This window comes from Solanum lycopersicum, chromosome 8, assembly GCF_036512215.1.
Source record: "Solanum lycopersicum chromosome 8, SLM_r2.1".
In the NCBI taxonomy this organism is placed as follows: Eukaryota; Viridiplantae; Streptophyta; class Magnoliopsida; order Solanales; family Solanaceae; genus Solanum; species Solanum lycopersicum.
Genome location: NC_090807.1, coordinates 40,180,313 through 40,200,043, shown reverse-complemented (window position 1 = coordinate 40,200,043; position 19,731 = coordinate 40,180,313). Strand labels below are relative to the sequence as shown.

The 19,731-nt window shown below is 33.1% G+C and overlaps 1 long non-coding RNA gene across 1 annotated transcript; it reads left to right on the top strand.

Moving 5' to 3' along the window:
• The first annotated feature begins 1,413 nt into the window (after positions 1-1,413).
• Positions 1,414-17,686, top strand: LOC138337700 (uncharacterized). The gene is made up of 2 exons (XR_011211095.1): positions 1,414-2,142; positions 16,927-17,686. It is a non-coding gene; the product is annotated as an uncharacterized lncRNA (long non-coding RNA).
• The last annotated feature ends 2,045 nt before the right edge of the window (positions 17,687-19,731 follow it).

The following is a 19,731-nucleotide window of genomic DNA, read 5'->3' as shown; positions in this document are numbered from 1 at the left end:
ATCATAATAAAGCAGTCAAACAAATTAAGACAAAAGTTAATAACCTACCATGTTTCACTTTAGCCAATCTGAATTGGCAGAAGATAGTGGAGACAAATGCCTATGATATTGACTACGGGGGAATTTGAAAATAAATTTCTCCTAATAAAAATCAAGAATACCTTATACAGTTCTAGTATGAAAAATGGAGTAATAGTCAGAGAAATTATGCTACTATAGCTGAAGAAATTTTGGCTATAAGTAAAAGTATTTTGAAATTCCAAGGAGATTTGTATAACCAGCACTTTTACCCATCCAATACTAAAAAAGTTTACAAATTTTCAAAATTCATTATAAAAAAAATATTCACCCCAAAAGAATGGGTAGTAAGCACGATGAAGGAAAGTGAATACACCCATCCATAACAAAAACTTGCAGTGAAGTTTAATTACTGGGATTATATCGAGAGCTTTAATAAAGCCTTGTTATATGGAAATTCTAATAGAAAACATTCATTGTTTGTTTATGTTTTCATGTCTTAAAACAACATATACCAAATTGATTTTTCCAATGCTAAGTTTTATATGATCCATCTATACATATACTTCTAGAGGAATACAAAAAATTATATGTTGAATGGGTTGATAGATCACCCAAATTAATAAGTTATAAAAATATGATATATTTTTTAAGAGAATGTCATTAATGTACTTCTTTATAGAATTCTCTGTTTCATTGATAATGAAATGGACAGTTGAAGTATAAATAAATGAAGAAGGATTTCCTTGCTTAAGGAGAAAATTTCACACAAAATTTTAAAGCAAATTACTCCACAAGGATATTGAAGGAAAAATCCATGGGCAGGAGATTATAAACTCCATTAAATACTCTATCGAGATTAACAAGCGTTAATCAGAAGTTATACAAGGCGGAGATGATATCAATCCTTTCAAACAAATAACTAGAAGGTTGCAAATGAATAAAGGGGTCATCTCAAAATCGAAACTTCTTGTATCATACATGGAAGAAGTCAAAAAAGATCTAATAAAAAATATGGTCATGCAATTTTCGAATAATATTTATATGGCTACCTCAAATGAAGAAGAAGACACTTTAGAGCAGGAGACTCCAAAGTGTTCATAGCCCGGAAAAAATGGACACTGAAGCATTTCTTATAATTTAAATAATTTTAATTTGAGCAATCTTGAAATTCATGTCTCCTTTAACCGACCAATCCATGTATTCCATGTAGGCAAACACATAGATTGTGTTTCTTTAGATTAAATCTTGACCTTACAATTCAATCTAATGGTCCTAATTATTTCAATTTTTAATATATATATATATATATATATATATATATATATATATATATATATATATATATATTCATCTTTTCCCAAAAATAGTGCTACCCATCAGCCGTTACAAAAGCTTCTTTTTCCCACAAACACGTTTCTTCCCCACACCTACAACGTCCCAACGTCTTCTTCTTTTTCGTAAAAAAGGGGATGCGCCTCACTTTTTCTCCTCCTTCCCCAGGCGTCTGCATGCTGCGCGCTCACCTTCCCCATGCTCCTAATTCTTCCTCTCGCATCAATCGCCCATCATCCGCTGCCAAAGAAACGACCATGGACTGCCGAAAAATAATAATGTCCGATGGTCTCCAACGTCACCTCTTCCTCCATCCGCCGTCCATCAATCACAACCTTTTTTTCTATCAACTTTACATCTTTTTTGATTTATTTCTAACCCAAAACAGGACCAGAAGTCTCAGTCATCATCATTGCTCTCCTAAAAGCGGGGATGCGAAGAATAATCGTATTTTGATTGGTTACGCCTTAATCTAATGGGACTGAGGTTGGAAGCCTCTCCCAAATTTATCTACAAAAGACCCCTTGGGTTCTCCATCGAAAGGCATCGGAAAAAAAAATGTGAAAAAATCCAGAAAAACGGGACAAAATAACATCACACACCAACCACATCCAAATATAACCAACAATGATCGAGAAAAATGATTGAAAAAATTGCAACACTTCAAAGCTTTTAGAGTTTAAATTGTCTCCCTTCTTGTCTTTCTATTTTTGATTTTGAATTCAAGTTCGAGGAATTTAAAAGTTTGAATCTTTGACGTCTAAGCTCTAGTTTGCTGCTCAACACAAGGTAAAATATCTTCCCTAGTATTACGTTTTATTTAGATTCTAAGTGATGAGTGGTGAATCTTGATTTTGTTGAGATCCGTTGGATTCATTCTTGTTTCTTCTTTGTTTCGACCTCAATGCTCTAGGCTAAAGTTGGTTCTAGTTTGAACACGAGTCTTTTTTGTAATTAGTTCTTCTCTAAATGCTTGTTCATGGTATGGCATAATTTGGTCAGGTCCATGTTATTTGTTTTGCTTAAAGTCTTGAGAGGATATTTTTTTTAAAGTCCTGTACTATTTGTTATTCAACCAATATAAAACGTAGCCTCATTGCAATTGTTAAGTGATTTTTCATTTCTTGGGTCAGCTGTATAACTCACTATTAATGCATAATATATGTGAAAATTAGATTATTTAATTGTAGTATATACTGTAATCATTTAAAATTTATTAAATATAAATTTATAAAATGATTCGGATTATATTGAATTTATAAATATATTAATCCAAATAAACATTGTGGATTGATATAATTGAGTTAAATATTTAAGTCCAATAAATATGGATTTAATTAAAGTCTAAATTAATTTATTTGGGCTACATTGGATGAACCCAATTTGTTAAACCCAATCTTATCTCATTCTAGAGCCCATCTTGGCGCCACATGTGCAGATGATGTGGCATGCCAAGTCAAATAAGAAAACCAATAGAATCATGACATGTGTCAAAGATGACAAACCCACTCCATAAAGCCCAAATGCCATGTCACTTAAATCTGATTGGCTGAACGGAATCCTATTCCAATCGCAACTCCTCTATTCTAAAACTATAAATAGGGGTCCTCATAATTTAGAAAGATAGAAAATTCTAAACAAGAAGCTAGAGAAACTATGTGGTACAAACGCCATTTAATTCTCTACAAAGTTACAAGTTCAAGAATTCAAGCATTCAAGTTCAAGAACAATCAAGATCAAGACCACCGAATTCAAGAACAAGCTCGAAGCCCTTGAGTTCAAATAAACGTCAAGATCAAGATCAAGATAAAGTTCAAGTTCAAGTTCATCATAGATTCAAGAACAAGCTTTAAAGCCCTTGAATTTATATTTGAAAAGACGAATTAAGAGGAATTATAGAGATTGTAACACTCACATTTGAAATAATAAAAATGATTGTTGCTATAATTTTCCGTTCTTGATTATTGTTTTCTCGACGCGAATTTTATTGTCTACAAATATCAGCACGCCCAGTGGGACCATCTCTACCTCTCATCTCAACTTTTCAAACGTCAAAGAATATCAAGATGACTTCCATGGACGACATGAACAACAACTCTCGATCAACCGCCTCTAAGGTCACTAGCTCCAAGTTCTCCACTGAAGTTGAAGACATCCTTGGTGTTACCTTTGGAAGTTTTGGAGCTGTTACGAGAAGCAAGGCTGCTATATTAGGACAACAAACGCTTCAAGTGTCGTTCGCATCAACTCCTATTTTCGGGTCTTCGACTCCAAAAGGAGCAAGTTCCTCCACAAATGCTCTAGAAGGAGGAAGTAGTGTTGCTGAAAAGATCAAGAAGACATTGGCTCTACTTGAGCAATCTGGTTCCAAGAACTCTACCACAAGGGAGAACTGTGATTCAACTTATGAATCATCTCCACGTATATCGTGTAATGTGAGTCCACTGAAAATTAACTTACGCGAAAATCCATGCTACTCTCCTGCATCTCCGATGATCATGCAAACGATGGTGACTGCTGCTTCCTCTCCTGAGGAACAACTCGCAAATCTGACGAAGCTGGTAGAAGGATTGATGAAGCACGTACAACACCAAGAATCTCGAATTGACAAGTTAATGGACAGGATAGAAGGACTTTTAGATGGAGATGCGAGCCATGCACCTGGAAAGGGCATTGAAGTTCAAGAAATCAAAGATCCTGCTAAGAAAATCCCGTTTGTTAAAGAGATGCCAGTTTGTTATGAAGGAATGATCCCACTCGATCGCTTGAAGGAGTTTATTGAAGGCACTATCAAAGATAAGTATGAAGTCTCCACCAAGTCTTCTCATATGTATGCTAAGCCATACACTGCTAGGATTGATAACTTTAAAATGCCTGCTGGTTATGAACCTCCCAAATTTCAACAATTTGAGGGAAAAAGAAATCCAAAACAACATGTCGCGCACTTCGTGGAGACATGTAACAATGCTGGAACATATAGAGACTATCTTGTCAAATAGTTTGTTCGCTCTCTAAAAGGAAATGCCTTTGATTGGTACACGGATCTCGAACCTAACTCTATTGATAGTTGGGAGCAACTTAAACATGAGTTTCTTAATCGCTTTTATAGCACAAGGCGCACAGTGAGCATGGTAGAACTCACGAATACTCACCAAAGGAAGGATGAACCGGTCATAGATTTCATAAATCAGTGGAGGAACGCGAGCCTAAATTGTAAGGACAGTCTTAGTGAAGCTTGTGCAATCAAAATGTTATTCAAGGAATGCACTGGGAGCTTCTTTACATCTTGCAAGGAATAAAACTAAAATCTTTCGAGAATTTAGCTACTCGCGCTCATGATATGGAGTTGAGCATGACATCTGCCGGAAAAGATATGACTATTGTCCATGATCCTCGCAAAGGAAGGGACAAACAGGAACCCAAGAGATGGAGCAAGTTTCTGCCCAAAAATGACAACAAAGAATCCATGAGTGTAAATGTGTCCCCTGCAAAGTTCACCACGAATGAGGGTGTAAGACAAAATGTGAGAACGACTTTCCAAGCACGTTCAAATCAAAAGTCGACGCTAAGGGAGATGCAAGGAAAAAAATATCCCTTCTTGGATTCTGACGTTTCTGAAATTTTTGATGAATTACTTGAGTTAAAGCTCATTGACTTGCCAGAGATGAAGCGACCCGATGAAGCTGGAAAAACTGATGACCCAAATTATTGCAAGTATCACAGTTTTGTGAGTCATCCTCTTGAAAAATGTTTTATCTTTAAGGATAGAGTGATGCGATTGGTAAACGAAAACAAAATTATCCATGATGATGAGAAAGCTAGTTCTATCAAGATCTCTATCACGTTTGGGTCATTGGATCCAATCCAAATGTATATCTCTGAAAAGCATGAAGAAAAGCCAGTAGAACAGGACGTTGACATAGATGGTGATGAGGGTTGGATTCTTGTAACTAGGCGAAGACACAACAAGTCAAGCTTACGAAAAGAATTATTCGAGCAACCGGTTAGAGGAAAAATGGTGAAGAAATCAGAGAAGCAAAAATCAATCAAGCGCCCCAAAAGGGCAAAGATTGAAGTGCATCACTACCAAAAACCTCGACGTCTTGTAACTTTAGAGGAATTCTTGCCAAGCTCGTTCGGTACAAAGTCTACTCAAGGCAATGTCGAGGCATCATGTTTCAATGCGGATAAAGGACAAACAATGAATGTGCCTCCTACTGTAAAAGAAGGAACAACGAGTGAATCCTCACCAAAAGTGTCTCCTAGGGAAGAAGAAAAAGAAACAAGGGGAATCTCAGAAATGATGTCTCTTTCATCTTCTGAAAAATCTATTGAACTTTCTTCCCAAGAAGCACATGTATGTGATACTAAAATCACATTTACGGATAACGATCTTCTATTTGGTGAAACACTACACAATCGTCCTTTGTATATGGTGGGTCATGTGCTAGAGAAGAAGATAAATAGAATCTTAATAGATGAAGGATCTGGAGTCAACATTTTGCCTATCCACACATTGAAGGAACTTAGCATCACGACTGGGAACTTAGTGAAAGTCGTCTGTTGATACAAGGATTTAATCAAGGTGGACAGAGGTCCGTAGACTCTATTAAATTAGAGATCCACGTGGGAGATTTGCGATAAAGCGCATGGATGCATGTGATTGACGCAAAGACAACATACAACATATTACTTGGCAGGCCTTGGGTACATGAGAATAGAATTGTCTCATCTTCTTACTATTAATGTTTGAAATATCTTGAAGGTGGAATTGAAAGAACGATAGTTGCAGATGATAATATTTTCACTGAAGTGGAGACACACTTTGCGGATGCGAAATTCTATATGAGAAGTTATGTTGTTAAAGGGGTCAAAACCAATGACGTCAAATCAATCAAGATTGATAATATCGTACGTAAAAGAATTGATGCAGCTATCGATAAGGTAAAAATTGACACTAAATACTCTTGTCCCATTCTTAATGAAGGGAAGATCCTGTCTTCAAAGAAGAAGTAGACTTCTAGGCTTTGCTATGTTCCAAAAGAGAAGAAAAAACAAGATCAACCATCTAACCTTGAAGAAAATGCATTAAGAGGGCTAATTCTTCCTATCAGATGGATTGATGCAATAAACTTGTTCTCAAAGTTGCCAGAAAAGTCAGTCGCTCAAGATCAAGTGCTAGATATGGCTCTCCCTACAAAGCGCACAAGAGAAGGTTTTGATCCCAATTCCTACAAGTTATTTGTGAAGGCATGATACAACCCTAGCGAGCCATCATCGCTAGGGAAACTCCCATCAGAAGATACAACTAGGAAAGCGCGTGAAGGCCTAGGTTATAGCCAACCACCACCAATTCTCATTTCCATAAGAAGGGCCAGTAATAATCATATAACTTTTGAAGATGACGTTACTGATCCCAATAAAAGGCCTTCTGTCATTGATCGACTTGGTGAAGCGATATCAAGAATTTTTGTGTTTAAGAGGTTAGGTCCTCTGAAGAAGAATAAAGAGAACCTGAGAAGTTATTTGAGAGTTACAAAGCCTACTTCACATTTGATTCGAAAGGATTTCAGAAGTTTGATTCCTTCTAGGATGAGGCGACGAGTGGAACTTATGGTTTCCTATAAAGAGGAACTCAAGGCAAAGGTTCATACTGTTGTTTACACAAAAGAGCGCGAGGAAGATGAAGAAAGTGTAGGTTCCTCAAATCATGTTACAATCCAAAATGAGTACGATTCTTTGCCTCAAAATAAGATTGTGGAAGAGGTAGAAGATATTGTCTCGTGTTGTCATATATCAGTCAATGACAATGATCCTGTGGAAGAGGAAGATGCTAAAGATGCTCCTTCAGAACTTGAAGAAGGAGTAAAGATCACAATAGATCCTTTGAAGGAAGTTAACATTGGCACTGATGAAGATCCGAAGCCAACTTACTTGAGTGCGTTTCTAGAAATTGATGAAGAAGTCGCTTACATGAATATACTCAAAGAATATAGAGATATATTCGCTTGGAGTTACAAAGAAATGCATTGATTGAATCCTAGAGTAGCGGTCCATCAATTGGCAGTCAAAAATAGTTCTCGTCCAGTTAAACAAGCTCAAAGACGTCTTAGACCAGACTTGATTCCGTTGATAGAAAATGAAGTTAACAAATTGATTGAGGCGGGCTTTATTCGTGAGGTCAAATATCCTACATGGATTTCAAGTATTGTTCCTGTGAGGAAGAAGAATGGTCAAATTAGAGTTTGCGTTGACTTTAGAGATCTCAATAATGCATGCCCTAAAGATGAGTTTCCTCTTCCCATTCCAGAGTTGATGATTGATGCCACCACTGGTTATGAGGCAATGTCGTTCATGGATGGTTCTTCTGGATATAATAAAATCCTCATGTCACCAAAAGATGAAGAACTCACTGCATTTAGCACGCCAAAAGGTATTTATTGCTACAAAGTGATGCCCATTTGATTTAAAGAATGCTGGCACCACATATCAAAGGTCTATGCAAAATATCTTGGACGACTTGCTCCATAAAAATGTTGAATAATATGTTGATGATTTGTTAGTAAAGTCGAGGAAGAGGGGTGATCATTTGAAAGACTTAAGGATAGTGTTTGAGTTACTCCGAAGATATCAACTAAGGATGAATCCATTGAAATGTGCCTTCGGAGTTACTTCCGGCAAGTTCCTTGGCTTTATTGTGAGACACCGTGGAATTGAAATTGATCAAGCCAAATTCGATGCAATATCAAAGATGCCTGAACCTCGAGATATTCATGAGTTAAAAAGTCTCCAAGGAAAGTTAGCCTACTTGAGAAGGTTCATCTCAAATCTAGCGGGGAGATGTCAACCATTCAGTCATCTCATGAAGAAAGGTGCTCCTTTTAATTGGGACCAAACATGTAGCGAAGCCTTTAAAAGTATCAAATCGTATCTAGCGAAACCTCCGGTTTTGGCAGCCCCTATACCTGGAAAACGTTTGATACTCTACATTGCAACATAAGAAAGGTCTGTAGGAGCCCTGTTAGCTCAAGAGAATAGTGAAGGCAAAGAAAATGCTCTTTATTACTTAAGTAGAACGATGACGCCAAATGAGCTAAATTATTCGCCAATTGAAAAGTTATGCTTGGCACTGGTCTTCTTTATTCAAAAGATGAAGCATTATTTCAAGCTCATGTTGTCCGCCTTATTTCTGGAGCAAATTCCATCAAGTTTGTTATGTCAAAACCTGTCCTTAGTGACCGACTAGCAAGATGATACCTCAAAGTGGGATGGACCATATGTCGTACAAGAAGCATATTCAAATGGTGCTTACAAGCTTGTTGATGCTGATGGCTTAAGGATCGGTCCTATTAATGCCAAATTTCTAAAGAGATACTATCCTTGAAGGAAGATGATGCTCCTTAAGGTACGAGCCTAAACTGCATGTCACTCCTGGCCAGCAAGAGTATAAACTCTGTACGGCACAACAAAAAAAAAGAATAATCACTCAAATCCCCAGAACTACGTTGTGACTTGATCCTCTTTATTGAGGTACGTAGGCACTTAGAACCATATTCTAAGTTCAGTTGTATGAGTGTCAAAAAATGTTCCTACTTAATCTATTGCATGAAAGTCAAAGCTATATATATTTTATTTTTATATTTTGTCTCATCAAACTTAAGACTTGCACGAAGTATTGATGGGTTTATGGAAGGGGCAAACTCTTATAAAATATGAATATCTTATTAGTACGGTGAAAGTCTTTAAATTAGATCAAGTATGCAAATTGGAGTCTTTATATTCTTCGAGTTTATTATTTGAAGTATCCAAATTCTCTGAGTATACAGGTTGAAGTATTCAAATACTTTAAGTATGAAGGTAAGACTTCAAGTATATAAGTAGAAGCCTCCAAATGCGTATGTAATTGAATTCCATGCCTAATGGTGGTTTGTCCCTTTGCACCTTAAGCTATCTTTGTTGCGGATTATCCCTCAATTGATCTTGAATTTCTATGTTTTAAGGTGGACAAACTTGTCCCTTTGCACCTTAAGCTAGGCCTTTTCACGGATGTATACTTAAAACAATCTTTTTGAATTTTCATGTCTTAAGGTGGACAATATTTGTCCCTTTGCACCTTAAGTTGACCTTTTCACTGATGTATACTTAAAAGGATCTTTAAATTTTTCATGCCTTAAGGTGGACGATATTTGTGCCTTTGCACCTTAATCTAGCTTTGTTGCGAATTTATCCTTCAACGAATCTTTAAATTTCTATGCCTTAAGGTGGAAAAACTTGTCCCTTTGCACCTTAAGCTAGAGTTCCGACGGATTTATCTTTAAAAGGATCTTTGAATTTCCATGCCTTAAGGTGGACAATATTTGTCCCTTTGCACCTTAAGCTAGAGTTCCGACGGATTTATCTTTAAAAAGATCTTTAAATTTTCATGCCTTAAGGTGGACAATATTTGTCCCTTTGCACCTTAAGTTGACCTTTTCACTGATGTATATTTAAAAGGATCTTTAAATTTTTCATGCCTTAAGGTGGACGATATTTGTGGCTTTGCACCTTAATCTAGCTTTGTTGCGAATTTATCCTTCAACGAATCTTTAAATTTTTATGCCTTAAGGTGGAAAAACTTGTCCTTTTGCACCTTAAGCTAGAGTCTCAACGGATTTATCTTTAAAAGGATCTTTAAATTTCCATGCCTTAAGGTGGACAATATTTGTCCCTTTGCACCATAAGCTAGAGTTCCGACGAATTTATCTTTAAAAGGATCTTTAAATTTCCATGACTTAAGGTGGACAATATTTGTCCCTTTGCACCTTAAACTGGTCTTTTCACGGGTTTATCTTGTCTCAAGTTGGTTAAGCATTCAGGACCTTGTAACACCTTGAGTTTATTTTCAAGGCGGGAGTGTTACAAAGTATCCTATTATAGCTTCAAGTTGGTCAAACATTCAGGACCTTGTAACACCTTGAGGTTATCTTCAAAGCGGGAGCGTTACATGGTATTCTATTAAAGCTTCAAGATTTTTAAGCATTCAGGACCTTGTAACACCTTGAGTTTATCTTCAAGGCGGGAGCGTTACACGGTTTCCTATTAAAGCTTCAAGTTGGTTAAACATTCGGAACCTTGTAACACCTTGAGATTATTTTCAAGGGGGGAGCGTTACACGGTATCCTATTAAAGCTTCAAGTTTGTCAAGCATTCGGGACCTTGTAACACCATGAGTTTATTTTCAAGGCAGGAGCGTTACACGGTTCCCTATTAAAGCTTCAAGTTGGTTAAACATTCGGAACCTTGTAACTCCTTGAGATTATTTTCAAGGGGGGAGCGTTACATGGTATCCTATTAAAGCTTCAAGTTGGTCAAGCATTCGGGACCTTGTAACACCTTGAGTTTATTTTCAAGGCAGGAGTGTTACACGGTATTCTAGTAAAGCTTCATGGTCAAACATTTAGGACCTTGTAACACCTTGAGGTTATCTTCAAGGAGGGAGCGTTACATGGTATCCTATTAAAGCTTCAAGTTTGTCAAGCATTAGGAACCTTGTAACACCTTGAGTTTATTTTCAAGGCGGGAGTGTTACACGGTATTCTAGTAAAGCTTCATGGTCAAATAATCAGGACCTTGTAACACCTTGAGGTTATCTTCAAGGCGGGAGTGTTACATGGTATCCTATTAAAGATTCAAGTTGGTCAAGCATTCGGGACCGTTTAACACCTTGAATTTATTTTTAAGGTGGGAGCATTACACGGTAATCTAGAAAAGAATCAAGTTGGTTAAGCATTCGGGGCCATGGAACACCTTGAGATTTTTATTTATTTATTTTGTTAAGGCATGGACGTCAAGCACATTTTTAAGTGATAAATCCTTCCATTATGTAGCCTCCATAAAATATAAATTTCCTTTTGCTGATCTACAAAAAAAAACAAGTGAAGGAGAGATTGTTACCCGTCAAGATGTTTGAGACTCGAAAGGTATTAAATCTTGAATCTTGGAATTGTTGTAGACCTATATGTCTAGATTAGGAATCACCAAGTGGATTGTGATTTCGCTGTTCCTACGTCAAGACACGAGATCTTTTAGTAAGTCACACAAATCTGAAAGTTTTTTAGCATGGCAGAATCTAGAGTTAACTTCAAAAATCATCTAGAAAAATTTTGAAGATTTAAACTTTAAATTTTGGATATGTTAGAGATCGAAAAGTCTAGTTTCTGAAAAATCAAACGGTTCATAATTTTGATTTTTCTACAATGAGATATGAATTTTCTACGACGAACATGTCATACTATAAAAAAAGTGACGAATTTTCAGCATGACAGAATCTAGAGCCAACTTCAAAAAAAATCATCTAGAAAGATTCTGAAGGTATTAAATTTTGAATTTTGGATATGTTAAAGATCAAAAAGTTTACTTTATGAAAAATCAAACGGTTTATGATTTTGATTTTTCTACAATGAGATATGAATTTTCTACGACGAACATGTCAGGCTGTAAAAAAGTGACGATTTTTTAGCATTACAGAATCTAGAGCTAACTTCAAAAAATCATCTAGAAAGATTCTGAAGGTATTAAATTTTTAATTTCGGGTATGTTAAAGATCTAAAAGTCTAGTTTTTGAAAAATTAAATGGTTCATGATTTCGATTTTTCTACAATGAGATATGAATTTTCTACGACAAACATGTCAAGCTGTAAAAAGAAAAAGTAACGAAAATAAAAAAAAAGAGGAAAATTACCTTGAGTATGCCCTTTTCGTCATAGGCTCACAATCTGTAATTGAAGATAAAATTATGGAGACAATGTATCTATTTATAGATTTCATGTGGTGGGATAAAATACTTCTCCCAATTCAATTACAATTTCTTTTTGGCTTGGGCACTAAAACATATATATGAATATGAAATTGAGTAGGATTACAATTCCCAGGTTAATTACAATTTTTTTTGGCTTGGGCAATAAAACATAATATGAATATGAAATTGAGTAGGATTACAATTTCTAGTTCAATTATAATTTTTTTTGGCTTGGGCAATAAAACATATATATGAATATGAAATTGAGTAGGATTACAATTCCTAATTAAATTATGATTTCTTTTTTTGGTTTGGGCAATAAACCATATATAGGAATATGAAATTGAGTAGGATTACAACTGTTAATTCAATTATAATTCATTTTTTAACTAAGGTGAATTTAGTAACCGGTTAATGCTTCAAGTCTAGTCTCTAAGAGATAAAATATCTCGACAAGACTTGAAGAAGGGGGCATTGTAATCATTTAAAATTTATTAAATATAAATTTATCAAATCATTCGGATTATATTGAATTCATAAGTATATTAATCCAAATAAACATTGTGGATTGATATAATTGAGTTAATATTTAAGTCCAATAAATATGGATTTAATTAAAGTCTAAATTAATTGATTTGGGCTACATTGGATGAACCCAATTTGTTAAACCCAATCTCATCTCATTCTAGAGCTCATCTTGGCGCCACATGTGCAGATGATGTGGCATGCCAAGTCAACTAAGAAAACCAATAGAATCATGACATGTGTCAAAGATGACAAGCCCACTCCATAAAGCCCAAATGTCATGTCACTTAAATCTGATTGGCTGAACGGAATCCTATTCCAATCGCAACTCCTCTATTATAAAACTATAAATAGGGGTCCTTATAATTCAGAAAGATAGAAAATTCTAAACAAGAAGTTAGAGAAACTCTGTGGTACAAACGCCATTTAATTCTCTACAAAGCTATAAGTTTAAGAATTCAAGCATTCAAGTTCAAGAACGATCAAGATCAAGACCACGGAATTCAAGAACAATCTCGAACCCTTGAGTTCAAATAAAAGTCAAGATCAAGATAAAGTTCAAGTTCAAGTTCATCATAGATTCAAGAACAATCTTTAAAGCCCTTGAATTTATATTTGAAAAGGTGAATTCAGAGGAATTATAGAGATTGTAACACTCGCATTTGAAATAATAAAATCGATTGTTGCTATAATTTTCTGTTCTTGATTATTGTTTTCTCGACGCGAATTTTATTGTCTACATATATATGGTTAGAATCTTTCATTAATTGTTTTTTAAATGATAACTTTGTTCAAAATTACGGATTTCTCTTCTTTCTAAATGCTTTTCTTTCTTTTGTTAATTGGTTGGTTTGTTTGAACCTGCCATTAACATTTCGACATAGCCTCAATAATAATTGTTTTAACGTATAGCATTCCATCACGCAAAGCGCTAATGAGGTTTTTATTTGAGAAGAAAAAGAAGACTATGGACCCGTTTGGATGGGCTTATTAAAAGCAGCTTTAAAAAAGTACTTTTGAAAGTGCTGAAACTTATTTTTAAAATAAGCAATTATGCGTTTGGATAAAAAATGCTGAAGTTAAAAAAAAAGTTGTTGATGTGTTTGGCAAATAAGTGCTGATAAACAGCTTTTTAAATCAAAATGTCTGAAATATCCTTAAAAGCTGTAACATAATAAAAGTTAATTAATTTATATTTTACAGTCATAAATAATTATATATTGTTATCATTCACATATTTATTTCTCATCACAAATTATTTATAAGAGGAATATAAACTTATTATAGATTTTAAAGATATATAATTTGAATAGATTAAAGAACGATTTAAGATTTTATTTTAGTTTCATCCATAGGTAATAATAATTGTCTATCATTCACATATTTCTTTATTATCACAAATTATTTATAAGAGGAATATTAATTTTTTATTTAAGTTATGTGCAACTTATTTTACATTTTAATAATATATAATTTGAATAGATCACTTGAAAGATTTAAGATTTATTTTATTTTCATTCATTAGTAATAGTAATTGTCTATCATCAACACGTGAAAAGGGAAAAATAGAAGAAAGAGATGTTAGGGTTATGTGGGTAATTTGGAGATAGTATAAAAATATTAAGGGCAAAAAGGTAAAAATGTGGTCAACTTAAAACAGCTTATAAGCTGGAAAAAAAAAGCACCCCTACCCCAGCTTTTAACTTTTGGCTTAAAATAAGTTTTTTTTAACTTAAAATAAGTTGTTTTGAGTATTGCCAAACAACTAAATAAGTCAAAAACCAGCTTTTAAGTCAGTTTGACCAGCTTTTAAGCTGAGCCAAACAGGCTCATATATGTTAGGACCGGAAATAAGCAGGTGTAAATGCGGAATCTAGCAAAGCAAACCTCGAAAGATCACGAGTAAGAACACATCGAGAAATATACCAAAAGACATAAAGATTTAACGTGGTTCGGTCAATCGACCTACGTCCACAAAAGAGATGAGCAATCCACTATAAATAAGAGAGTACAAAATACAGAGAGAAACAACCTCAACCAATTCATTCCGAATACATGGGAGGTTCACACAAGTGATAACGTATCAAGCTGGTGACCCACAAATTCTCCCTCTAACCAAAACTCTCAAAGCCTTTAAGATTACATTGTGAATGCTAATTAAGTTAGAAGGAACATGTCTCTATTTATAGAGTCTTAAACCTTTTCCTACAAAAAAAAATTAGTCAATCCAAAACATTTTCCTAATAGGAAAACCTATTTATGTTAAGAAATCAGGCAAATAAAACCCAACAAATCTCCCCCTTGATCTGAATTTCTAACAAAATAAATTTGTTCACCTTCTTTACTTAATCATCAACAACTTGCTTCTCCTCTCCATAATCTCCTTTGCAAAATTTATGTCTCAACACAGAGAACCTCTCTGAAACAATTTCTCCAACAAAATCTTCATTACTGTTAAAAAGGTTGCGGCAAGAACTACACCCTTCAAGATGAACACCTCTTTCTAACCTGGTTCAATCATCGATTATTAGCAATGCAAACCTCGAAAGATCACGAGTAAGAACACAACGAGAAATATACCAAAAGACACAAAGATTTAACGTGGTTCGGTCAATTGACCTACGTCCAAATACAGAGATAAACAACCTCAACCAATTCACTCGGAATACATGGGAGGTTCACACAAGTGATAACGTATCAAGCTTGTGACCCACAAATTCTCCCTCTAACCAAAACTCTCAAAGCCTTTAAAACTACATTTTGAATGCTGATTAAGTTAGAAGGAACATGTCTCTATTTATAGAGTTCTAAACCTTTTCCTACAAGAAAAAGATTAGTCAATCCAAAACTTTTTCTTAAAAGGAAAATAAGAAATCAGGGCAAATAAAACTCAACAGACTATGCCTTCGCGATATGAATACTAAGTAATAATAGCGTGACACTTCGAATTCGATATGAGAAATTTTTGTATTGTTTATTTTTTCGAAAAATTAGCATATCAAAATCATTTGTATCATTTATTGGGATAATGTACAAGTTACCCCTCAACCTATGCTTGAAATATCAGAGACACACTTATACTATACTAAGGTCCTATTATCCTCAAACTTATTTTATTAGTAATTTTTACCCTTTTTCAGACTATGTGGCACTATCTTGTGGGTCCAACGTTGATTGACTTTTTTTTTCAAGTTAATGCCACGTAGACCGAGAAGGGGTAGAAAATTATTTATAAAATAAATTCAGGGAGTAATAGAAGCTTAATATAATATAAGTGTGTTTCAAAAATTTCGGACATAGATTGAGAGGATATTTGTACATTTTTCCTCATTTATTTGGCGATAGAATTAACTTAATGAAATTGTAGTTATTCACTAAAAATCAAATTCAATGATTAGATGGCTACATTTTTCTTTCTTTGCCTCTCACAAGTTTTGACACATTACAAATCTACCTTTTGTTCACGTAAAACGAGGAACGTTAAATAAATATTCACCTATTAAATTGAGGCAGACTGAGTTAACTAGAGTATAATCAATCTTGATCTATTTTGTTGTACTCTATTCTTGCTTTTTAACGTCGTTAATAAGGTCATTGATAACACCCTTTATTTTGTCGACTCATAAAATGTTTGAGTGTTCGTAATTCCTCTCAGTTCACGTTTTATGTCTGTTTTGGGATGATTAACTTTGGCTGAAATTACATGACTCTCTTCATCACAATATGCGTGATTATCAAACTTTCGAATATTGAACAGTTGATATGACCAAAATACATGTTCATGGCAAGCACATTTTTTGTGTATGTGTATTTAAATGTCATATACAGATAGGGAGACATACCTTATTCATAAAGTTGAAATGAGATTTATCTTGATCATACAATACTCATTTTGTATTTTTTCTTATTTTTGAAGTCCAAGGTGTATTATTTACATGCTGGAAAATTTTCCTATCAAACAGATCTTTGAATCTTCACTCTTTCTACATCTAAAAAAAAGAGAAAGAAAATCTTATAGTATTATGAACTAGTAAAGGATGATTGTTACTTTATTTTGAGTTCTTCATGTATTAACAAGGATAAACGCTTTTAAAATCTCGTATCATGTGTCTCTAACCCCTAAAACATTTGTTTTGCACGTCCAGTAATTGAAATTTGGGTCAAAGTTAACTGGGTCGAGATTTGATGCTACATTCATTTTATACTTTATTTCATAATTTATGTATTCAATTCCTTTAATTTCTTTTCTTATGTTTCATGTACCATTGAAGGGCTGGAGTTTCTATTTTGAAATTCGTTATTGGCCTAAAATATTAGACCAACCGCAAATTAGAATCACCGCAATGCTTGGAGTCTCATAAATAGGAGTCTAATGCTTTCTTATCCTTTCTTTTGTTGCCTTAATTATATTTGTTTTGATATGTTGACTGACCTTTACTCTTAAGTTTGATATGTTGATTGTCTTTTATTTTTGAAGTTTATTTATGTGAGCTAATATTATATGCTTATAAATTTTGTTGAAATGCTTTAATTAGAACAAATGATACAAAAAATATCTTCTTAAAATGGGTTAATATTATTTATTTACATCATTCTTTCAGGCCTTCAAGTTGAAAAGGGACTTATAGTTTAAGAATTTTTCGAATAAAGTTTCAAAAGGACCGAATAATATTGATGTATGCCAAAATGCTCGTCCAAATAAATTAGAGATTAGTTTAGATACTAAAATAATCACCCTTAGAAATATGTTATGCTAAAATAATACTCTCTTGAAATATATTTTGGGAAGTAGACGCTATGTTTATGAACAAAAAATGACATAAAAAATGTTAGTTATGAAACTAATCCCAATAGTTAGGCTTATTTTTAAGGAAAAATTACATAAATTAGTACATTTTAATAAATAATTACTGATTTTAGTAATACTTTTTATTTATTACCATTTATAACAATGCTATGTCAAATCTACAATATGAATTAAAAGTGAATTATGTATGCAATATATATGAATTATAATTGTTTTTTGAAATATATTATGTTTGTTTGGTAAAAATTTGACATATTGTATTATAAGTGTATTAAAATGTGCGATAAATGTATTATCCATTATTAAAATTTGTATTATATATGAATAATAAATTGTTATTTGTAATATGTATTAAACTTGTATTAAAAATGAATTAAAAGTGATCAAGTGAAAAAAAGATATTATTGCTATAAATGGTAAATATTTTTTTATTTTAGTATATTTATGTAAGTTTCCCTATTTTTAATCTTTAAATCAACCGCTTTATGAAGAAATTATATTACTATTATTACTATCTTTATTTTTTCAAGATATTGCTAAAATATTTTATCTATTAACATGTTATTCAAATTTTAGATATGCCAAGTCCAAATACAAGGTACATATATATGTCATACATATAAAGATATATATATTTAATATTTTTCTCTACATATTCTATTATTTTTAACTACTACTAATATTATTTGTTTATTTTACAATTTATAAATTTCTACAGTTTACACATATTAATCTATTGTCTACTTATCTCTACATAATAAACATTCACATGTTTTAAACAACTTACATGTATATACTACACTTTAATATATTTAAGATTACAAATTCAATATAATAATTTAACTTCTAGTATGATTTATTTCTTTATTATTTTTAGAAAACTCCATTCTATATATTTTCATTACACATCACATATTACTACATATTTACACCCAATTACTATTTTACTTTTATTTCATGTCTTAACAAGGCAACTAATTTTCGAAATTCAACATCTATATATTTTTAGGATAGTTCAGTATGATACGGCTATATATATTTTCACATATGAAATTATCGTATCTTTACTATTTATTTATTTTATCACATAATAAAAATATAACTATTAAATCTATTTTATAAAGCATATATATGTCGTACCTTATATTTTACTTTTTTTTAAAAAAAACAACTAATAAATTAACTTATCATTGATTTTTAAAGAAAATTAATAAACAAGTTTTCCAAATCATAATTTTCTAAATTGAGTTTAGGACTATCTTCGGATAGGCTCTGAAGGGTGCTTAACACCTTCCTCTCGAGTAACCAAAATCCTTACTCAGAATCTCACTATTTTCGCAAAGCAAAAACAGAGTTTACATTTAGTTAAAAAAATGTTTTTCCTAATATTTTTCTTAAAATTTAGGTGGCGACTCTAAAATAAAACATAATTTTCAAAATTAAAGTGTCAGTCATATTATGTTGTGAATTATTTCGGCTTGTTCGAAAATAGGGTGCGACAACAAGTAAGAAATAAGAAGAATTCGCAGTATATAATATCAATATGAGATGAAACTAGGGCATATGTGCTCCCCACAAGTTCTTAATGTTGTAATCCTAATAATAATAACTTTTTCCTAGTGTTAATCTGCAAAGTCAGTAAGTTATGTATCTCCTAAGTAATTGATCGTCTAAATAGGAAATTTCACCACACAACTTGGTTGGTCTATGAGTGTGTACTTTACTAACCCTTATCCTTGACCTCAAATTATCCCGCACGTATTTGGGTCAGGCTATTAGATAGAGACTAAATCACTGTTGTTTAACCTTTTTCTCACTCATTAATTCCTTGGTCGAACAAATAGGAATAGGGCGAGTTCTAACGCTGGGCATCATTAAATAACATCCAAAACAAAGAGAAAAACAATACTTGTATAAGCACTATCCCAAAATTAATTAATTATTAGTTTTTCATTATTAATTACTCATGGTTCATACAAACGTAGTTGTAGATTTAGCTATTCATGCTTGATAATTCATATTAGGGTTAATAGCACAAATCATGAACTTACAATGAGAATAGAGAAATCTTGAATTTTAAGAACAAATGCAAATTTCATAAATCGATCTTTAAGAATTAAGCTAAAAATGTTTGCAAAATAATTCTCAAATCCAAAACATTTTATCATATAAGGTTTACAACCCAAAAAACAAAAATTACATGTAAGATTTATAGAAAACAAATCATAAATCGAGTAGGAAAAGGAAGACTAAGAAAATTCGATTTGGA